Source organism: Pinus tabuliformis, chromosome 6, assembly GCF_031772625.1.
Source record: "Pinus tabuliformis cultivar Carrire ecotype Pingquan chromosome 6, CPIR1, whole genome shotgun sequence".
Lineage (NCBI taxonomy): Eukaryota > Viridiplantae > Streptophyta > Pinopsida > Pinales > Pinaceae > Pinus > Pinus tabuliformis.
In genome coordinates this window covers 2,051,157,262-2,051,166,856 of record NC_142292.1, presented here as the reverse complement: position 1 = coordinate 2,051,166,856, position 9,595 = coordinate 2,051,157,262, and the positions used below count along the sequence as shown (strand labels likewise).

General features: G+C 38.8%; 1 pseudogene; it reads left to right on the top strand.

Moving 5' to 3' along the window:
- The first annotated feature begins 2,532 nt into the window (after positions 1 to 2,532).
- LOC149267471 (putative E3 ubiquitin-protein ligase RHC1A) lies at positions 2,533 to 3,372 on the top strand (annotated as a pseudogene).
- The last annotated feature ends 6,223 nt before the right edge of the window (positions 3,373 to 9,595 follow it).

Genomic DNA, 9,595 nt, shown 5'->3' with positions numbered 1-9,595 from the left:
TCAACAATCAAACACAAACAGAGGTTGAAGCAGAAAAGGTTACAGGTGCTGATACATTAGATGAAGGCTCAGTGGTTGAAGTAATATTGGAAGATAAGACACCACAGCAAGCACCCCAACATGCACCAGACAACACTCAGGCTCCAGTAAAGGGTGAAATAAAGAAAAAGACATTGTGGGTTAAAAATTCAACATATCATCACCCACATCACCCCGCAAGATAACAACCAACAAGATGGCGACCAATTAGCCACAAGGACAAAAACCCCCGCATGACGGATAGAGCGGAGTGAAGATCCACCTACTACACATCAACACAGAAGAGCTGCCGCAGTCAAATTCCATCACAAGTGAGCGAGGCACCAGCGAGATCAAGGGTTCACCTTTCTCTTGGATGGCTAGATGCACATGCATGGTACCAGTGGACTACTCTTTTGAGTAGATCTTATTATTTGTGTTCTTCCCATGTTTTGGGGATGAAACATGCTAAGGGGGATGGAATGTTATATACCTAGGGGGGATAATATGAGGTACAAAGGGAGGTACCCAAGGGAATAATGTAATAATGGGATGGGTCATAGTAATAAATAAGGTGGTTAACCCGTATCATGTAAGGGACCACAAGTAGTTAGTAATAATGTAATGGGCCCATGGTATTAGTTCGATGGTATGAGGGAACCATGGTAATGACCCATGGTATTGTATGTATGAGGCCTATATAGAGGCTAGAGACTCCACATTCAGAGGTGTCAAGGATTATCGTAGAATAGGCATATGGCTTATGGAGTGTTCTCCTTCCTTAAGGAGTGAATGTATGGTGTTGCCCTACCTTAAGGGTTTGATTAATAAAGAAGCATTTCTATATATTTCTATCTTGTTATTCTTGAGTATATTTATATTATCTTGTATTTTTGGATCAGATATATTTACATGACCACAAGTAGTTAGTAATATTGTAATGGGCCCATGGTATTAGTTCGATGGTATGAGGTAATGACCCATGGTATTGTATGTATGAGGCCTATATAGAGGCTAGAGACTCCACATTGAGAGGTGTCAAGGATTATTGTATGAACAGGAATATGGCTTGTGGAGTGTTCTCCTTCCTTAAGGAGTGAATGTATGGTGTTTCCCTACCTTAAGGGTTTGATTAATAAAGAAGAATTTCTATATATTTCTATCTTGTTATTCTTGGGTATATTTTTATTATCTTATATTTTTGGATCAGATCTATAACAGATGAAGTCTGCTTCTCCATGTGTTCCTTTAAACAAATAATGGTTGTTGTTATTCTTACTTCAAAGCTTTAGGACATAAGCAATATGATATTGTTCCTTTTATTAATTACAACTTTAGATTCAAGGAGACTATTCCTTCTCAAGGCTCTTATTTTAAATAACTTGATGTCCCTTTTATCACTAAATGTAAGTTTGTAGTTTCTTCTCATAACTGAAAGAGGATTAACTTTGTTACAAAATATCAAATGCTTCCACTGCTTGATGCCTGTAACTTTCCTTCTTTCCAACATGACCAAATATTTACTAATGTGTATACCCTTGGGTTTCAGTATAGACTCTTATTCAATAACAATATTGCCACTATAAATAAAAAATCTCAATATGTCGGCTCAACTGATATACATAGATCAAATTGTGTATATCTATATATATATATATATATATATATATATATATATATATATATATATATATATATATATATATATATATATATATATATATATATATATATATATATATATATATATATATATATGAGTGTGTTGACCACATCACTGTAGAAGGTACAAATCATGGATCTCATATCACAAAGACATATTATTTTCACAGGTCAGTGTATATTTTTATCACTGTAGGATGAATAGATGCTTTGATCCTTTTATGCTATTGTCCAAGAATGAGAGCAAGGTGATGAGCCTTTACTAATGAGATGATAAGTCTAATGATCCATCATCCTAGGTCTCCTTCATGCATAGGAGTCTCAACTCCTCTTCCTTTATGACAAAGGCTTGAATTAAGTTCCTTTTAAAAATGAAATTGTGCTAGGCTTCTTCTTCTATCTGTTCTTCAAGAATGAAAACTTCAAGTGTGCTATAACCCTTATCTAAGATGCCAAAGTCAAAGGAGCTGCAATTTCTTTTATTGATAGATCCTTGTAGCTTCTTCATAGTAGATAACCTTTCAAAGGATGACAATTCTTCTTTTCCTGATATGGCCCTCTTGATTTAGATTGTTTCTTCAAAAGGTGTTGCTATTCTTGATTTTTATGATGGCTTCAAGTCTTCAAGCTTCTAGGGAGACCATTACTTCTCAAGAGATCTAGGATCTTTGCCAAGATTTCCTACCAACATGTCTTCAACTGAATCTCTGCTCTACCACTGGACATTTAATATGGATCTTGAAGCTTCCTGTTACTGTATATATATATATATATATATATATATATATATATATATATATATATATATATATATATATATATAGCCTCTCTGAATTTTCAGGGTTTATCGAGATGGGTTCTAGAAGTAGTTCTCCCTACTGGTGCCATGCTTGCAATCATATGTCAAGATTATTGGCCAGAGACCCTACCCTTTGTCCCACCTGTGGTGGAGGGTTTATAGAGGAAGTAAGTGATGGAATTTTGATCTCTTGAACAAACCCCTTTGAGGGCTTCTTAATGGAGGACAGAGAGAGGCCTTCTGGGGCTGACCTCATGGCTGCCTTGCTTAGCCAGCTGAACAACTGAGGAATCAATGAAGGCCATGACCACGTCCATGACCGGATGTTCTACAGTCCCCTTCTGATTCTCAGACGGGGCCCGATGGGGGCTAAGGGCCACATGGAGTTAATTTTGGGTGGCGATACAAGAATTGAACCCAGGGCCTTGCCTGCAAACTTTGGGGATTATTTCATGGGCTCTGGGTTAGAACAGCTCATAGAACAGTTGTCTCAGAATGATAGATGCGGCCCTCCTCCTACCCCAAGTGCAGCTGTGGATGCAATTCCCACGATTAAGATCAATTCCCAGAATCTGGTTAATAATTCACACTGCCCTGTATTCAAGGACCAGTTCGAGGTCAGCGACGAAGCCAGTGAGATGCCTTGCAAGAACGTTTACCATTCAGATTGCATAGTTCCTTGGCTAGCTCAACACAATATGTGTTCTGTCTTTCACCATGGATTGTCAGGCGGCGTTCTTGATGGTACACAGGCTAGATCTTCATTCAGGCCCAACAGTGTCGCCTCATACCCCTCCACGCCTTCAACATCCGGCAGCCAAGGAAACACATCCGACGATTATTTCTCTGAACCCTTTGAAACCATTAGCTACCAGCATTTCTTAACAGTCTAGTGATTCATGAACAAGTGCATGGACGTGCATTGATGAGTCCTGCTATATGGATTGTCTGCAGAGACACCCATTGCACGGCCTAGAAACCTCTAGAAGTAAGTAGAACCCCTGGTAAACTTTTAGCGATATCAAATTTTTATTAAAACTCGTTTGGGGATATCTATCTTGGTTTGTGTTCTTGCAACAGACTCTGTTTTACATTTGAAGAATCACATTTTACACCATATTGGATACCCTGTCGGATCTCAACATCTGATATATGGGGGCAGAGCTCTCCAAGACACTAGACCTCTCATGGACTATAACATTATATCTGCATCTACAATAATACTCAATATGAGGCTACGAGGTGGCACAACAACAACCTACAGTAAAACAAAACAAACAGGAGGCGACATAGAGAGTAATTCAACAAAAAATATACAAACACAACAGAAGCACAAAAATGTAGGGCTTTCTTTCAAGAACATCCTCCAAGGGAAAAATACTCCTACAGTGACACCAAAGCAAGCTGGAACCCAACCCAACCCATATATTGTGGAGCAATTAAATTATACCCCAGAATTAAACATAAATATACCAGAAATAGATGAACATTGTAATATTTTTGAAAAACAAGCTATTATATGTAGATTCAACTGTTTTTGGCCAAAACCTGTCGAGCTCTTCCAATGGATTTTCACAAACTGGACTACTCACTGTGAAATTCATCTCTGTTCCAAGGGTTTCTTCATTGTAAATTTCCCTTCAACAAAGGCCAGAGACATTATATTACAGGAAGGACCATGATTCTGGGGATACAAGGGCCTCCTCACCACACCATGGTTTCTAGAATTTGATGCAAATACTATGGTTGTATCAAGGATGCTTGTATGGGTCCATTTACACAATCTCCCATTACATCTTTGGAACCAACAAGTCCTTGCAAGTATTGGAAACACCATTGGGAGATACATTAAAACGGACTCACAAAGACTTGAGGAAAGAACTTTCACTTTCACATGAATTCGTGTGGAAGTAGATCTCAGCAAAGGTCTGCTAGACCACATACAATTGAAACACACACAAAGGTGTTGGACATAGATACTAGATTATGAAAATACAACATTTAGATGCAGAATCTACCGACAAATAGGACACCTACAAAATACATGTTGTTAGTGTTAGTCTTTGAAACCTTCCACCAGTGATCAAATATGCTCTTACAAAGTGGTCGTAGGGTGTCAAAGTCAAAATTTGTCATTTCAATGAGTCTTCAAGTAAAATTTGGTCACTATGTATTAGGTCTATAGTTTGTTTTCACTCTTTCCAAAGTTTTCCAAGTGTCAGCCCATGTCACCATTCAGGTGAGTGTACATCATTCAGAGATTTGTCATCATCATTTCAGGTTCCAATGGGTCATTTTACACCTTGTTCGTGTTTCAGTTGTACTGGGTAAGGCTCATTTCCCTCTCCTAGGGTTTTGAAGGTAATTTCTCTTGGATGGTCAAATCATCAAAAAAACTTGTATCCTGATGCTCATTCACCTTCCCCTATCCTTAATGTACCTTCTTAAGCACTTCCCATCACTGATATCCCTCAAATTCGTCATTTTCCCACAAACTCTAGCTTCTTGCTACAATTTGACAATTTTCTAGGATGGCTTGTGCTTTTCCCTTTTGAACCCCTTCCCCTCACTCAACATTTGAAATTTCAATTTATTCTGCTTCCCAAAATCCCTCCCTACTTCCAAAAACTTTCTCAAGAATTTATAAGCCCCGTATCCCCTTCATTTCACTTCATTTTGACAAATCCCCTATTCCACACATCGAGATAGTTTTTACTCAAATGATGTTTCTAAGCAAAAAAAGATGAATTTGGAACAAGTGAGAGAGGTTTTTTTCCATAATATGCCAAGGAAGAAAAACCTCCTTCATGTTTTATACCGGTGTCATGGTTTTTGAGAAATGTCAAAAATAAAGTTGCCCCAGGAGGGTTGCTGCACCTCTCGAGTGGCCTTGGGGAAATCAAGATTTCTCCTAGCTTGGTTGGCTAAATAACTTGATTGATGAGTGAAGTGATAACTAGACACAAAGATATTTACAATTATCTATCATGAGCTCAATTTGGAGTTGAGGAAGACCTTCCAAAGTTGACTGCAACAACACTCTACATTTAGGCAGCCTCATTTTGCACATTTTGACTAGTGTTGGGAGATTTGACTTTTGATAGGACAAATGAACTCCAAATTGAAAAAGTCAAGATTTTTTAGAAATTAGACTCAATAATATTTCCAACTAGATATCCTTCACACAATTTGGACACCATGACAGCCTCCAAAATTGGTCTGCAAAAGGGTGTTGCGCATCAAATTTTGCAACACAGAAAATTTCAGTTGATGCACAGTGCCATCAGCGTTGCACATTGGATTGGCTCACTCTTTTTCCAAATTTCTTGTAGTTTTCGATTCAGCATGAAAAAACAACCAAACCTAGAAAATTTCATCAAATTTGGAGGATATCTTGGCCACAAAAAGGACAAAAAACACTCAAAACATGCCCTTTCTACCACTTTTTGGACACACAAGAACCAGTCTTGGGAGAATCCACTTTTGAGGGGGAAAATGACCTCCAAATCAAAATTAAAAGCGTTCAGAAACTTGACAAGTAGGGATTTCCAACGAACTATCTTGGGCCTGATTTGGATGAGTGGAAGGCCTCCAAAAGTAGCCTTGAAGTGGCATTGTGCATTAGGCTCAGGGCGCTGCGCATTAGGCAATTTTTTGTCAATTTTGCCTAAAACTCAAAATTTCGCCTAGTTTCTTCAATGGTTGACTTTTCTTCTTTTCTTGGTAAATGTATGCATGGTAAATGATGTATTCAATGTAATTATTGATGAAAATCACCTCATAGGGTAGATACATCAAGTTCCAAGTGGTTTTGAACCGTAATGAATTGGTTTCCTAAGTTTTAGAGGCAAGTTGTTCCACTACCTATATTCCTGTTCTTAGTTTAGATATGGTTGAAACCACCCCTTTTCTCATGGATTCGACCTTGATAGCTAACATGAGTGGTTTCCTTGCCTATATTATGTAATTTCTTAGTCATTTGTAAAGGTTGGACTTTGGCAGAAGTGTTGGACTCACTGAACATTTGTATCATCAGTTTGGCAAGGAATAAAACTAGGTTTCACAGCTATTTTTGTGGGATTCTTGTGACAGTGAGTTTATGTATTGTTTCTTCTCTGTAATGAGTTTTTTCTAATGTTTTATATGTATCCACATCTCTCTCTCTATTCTAAACTAAATGAATCAAGGTGAATAGAAAAAATACACTAAATTTAGAGTGCTTTGTCTTGGGAATGCATTTGGTTTTCAATGTTTTCACTGTTTGAAGAGGATTCATAGTTTCTTATGCCCTCCTCAACTCCTCAGCTATCTTACTCTACCATCTCAATCCATTGCTAGTGCATAAACCCTTGTCTACCTTTCCCCACAGGACATGATTGTATCCCTGAGTTGATTTCTTGGACCCAATCTGCCTTCTCTAATTGATCCAGCAACCAAAACCTAAAATCAAACAAAATTATCTGATCTACTATACCTAGCCTAAAATCAACATTCATTTCAATCATCTCAAGCCCTAGTTGCCAATATCCTAATTGAGATTGACAAGGAGAGAGCCCTCTCCCGACCTGGTAGGGTTAGCTGCCAGGTTAAGTGTGGTTTGATGTTAGCCTAGACCTGTCTTCCTTCAGCCTGAGGTAGATTTAGGCACTAACACGTGCCATGAAGCCAAAAAAAGATACCCGAATAAAGAAAAAAACAAGGAAGCAATTCAAGGGATGGAAATTTCCCCCACCACTGTCAGATGAGGAGGAAGCTGATGTGGAACATCCCGTATCTAATGAGAACAATCAGATGGAAAAAGACCCAAAAGTACAAGTAACAAATCCATAAGATCTAATGGACTCACAACCGGCAAAAATACTAGATACAATGGATACCAGTGGATCAAAGAGACTACATACATCAGATGATTCTAATTCTGATAAGGACAACCCTCAACCTATGGCTGACACTTCACTTGCACTTGTATCTTCGATGCTTGTCGTGGCGGAAAAAGTCGTTTGTGCGGACACAACTGACCTCCCTAGGAGTCTAAACTCTCTAGCGACAAACAAGACAAAATGGAGCGATCTTTCTCTAAATACACCTTTTAAAACATGAAAACTACAAGTGTTTAGGCTTACCTTATTCCAAAACGCTGTTGTTGTAGTCCGTCCTTGCCGATCCGGATGAGCTCCTCCTTCACATCAATTCCTGCAACCACAAACAATCAAACAATTACCAAGCACTTGCATCTCATATAATAAAACATATATTCAACATGCAGACCAAGGAACACATGAAATAACTCATTAACACAAGCTATTGAGAAAAATGAACCAATTTGTATTAATAACGAAACAAAGAAACTCTTACAACCTGGCCTTGGTGTTGTGCAAGTTCCTCCCAGGGTCCATCAAGGGTTTTCCTCTACTTTGACAAAGCTCACCCACTTCCAAGTAGAATCAAGCAAAGACAATCTCTCCTCACAAGGTTCTAAATGGGAGTCCTAATTCCTGCAGCATTTACCCAAAGAAAATGTATAGCTTCCAACCTCTCCTCCCTCTGGCTCAATGTCTTTATTTATAGTGCTGTAAAGAGGTTATTCAGGTCCACCATCAATGGGATAATCCCCCTCTTTGGGTGGGATAGCTCCCTTATTGATGGGATAAGTTCCTCCTTAATAGAGATACATGAACCAACTGGAGGCGCATCCAATTCATCAAACCGACCTCTAGAAAGTTCTAGAAGTAACCACAAGTAACTTTTTTAAGATGAAACTCGCGCATTTTGCCTTTTACAGAAGGACGCACCTGTCCCTTAACATACAGAGCGTCCAAGGACACACCTTTTGTGAACATTGTGAGCGTCCCCGCAGGTAAGGCTAGAGAGAACCTGCGACCCCAGAGATAAACATATTTTTGACAAGACTTTCTCTCTTCTTTGAGTTTGAGATGGATAGCAGAGGCATAAGACTTGCCTAAGAGGGTAGCATGACTGTTGATTTGAGCCATACTAACTGTAAGTGGTCATGGTGACATTTTTTAGTGTAACAGATTGCCCCCTAAAGTGCGAAGCCTGGAATAGATTTAGGGTTTTGTAATTCTAGGAAGGGTGAAGCGCTTTATCATTTCAAGGATTGTCTTGTGGATGACCTGGTTGGAACCTGCAATTTTCAACACAAAATACATGTATAAGATTATATCATCACTGAGGTAGGCATTCCCATACTCAGATTCAAAACTTTAACTAATGGACTAACTATTCTGATACAGGAATGATCTTGTAGTACATCATTTTTATAGACTTTTGTAGACACAGTATGGACGCAGCCATCTGTTTATGATTAGTCTACATAGATAATGAATACAAAACTCCTCGCAGCCTGGATGGTAGAAACTAGATCCAGGGTTTTCACTTCTACTTCCCGAATTGGTACGATTCTAGCCATGTGATTAAATGATTCGATGTCGAACATGTTAGAAACCACTTGATTACCAGTCGATGATGCAAACTGTTAACAAGCGTGAGAGAAACCACCAGTAATGTCAATGGTTCTCAAAGTACCAAGCACAACCCGTGAAATGTGAATAGATGTTTTGATGTCGAACACTTCACGGAATCCTTTGATCGAAAGTCAATGATGTAAACTGACGTCAAAGGCGAGAAACCTGCCATTGATGCATGCAGACTTCAAGGTGTTGTCGATTCCTAAGTCATCTTTCTAGATAATGTGTCGATGTCGATAGAAAGCGACCCGTTGCAGGCAAGCCCGCAACACGAAATCATTGTTCAAGTTGAAGAAATGTTGTTGTAAGGACTGACTCAGGGATGGTCAAATGGATGACAAGTATTTTGCAGATGAAAGTTTTTGCTTGCAGACCTCTTGAACACATAACGACACGACAGATGGCTTGGTGACGAATAACTCAAAGTTAATCCCCGGAACCCGGTTAAAGACTTTCAAAGTGGTTTGGTCAACTGTGAGGTAAAAGATTTCCCAACCCAGGTGAATGAAAAGTGTCGTGTTCAAGAGTGGTAATAAAGTTTCTTTTGAGACAAAAGGTAACAAACAGGTTCATTCTTCTCTCTTTTCCCCCACCATTTCTGGCAAGTACCTCTTTATTTTTTAACAAG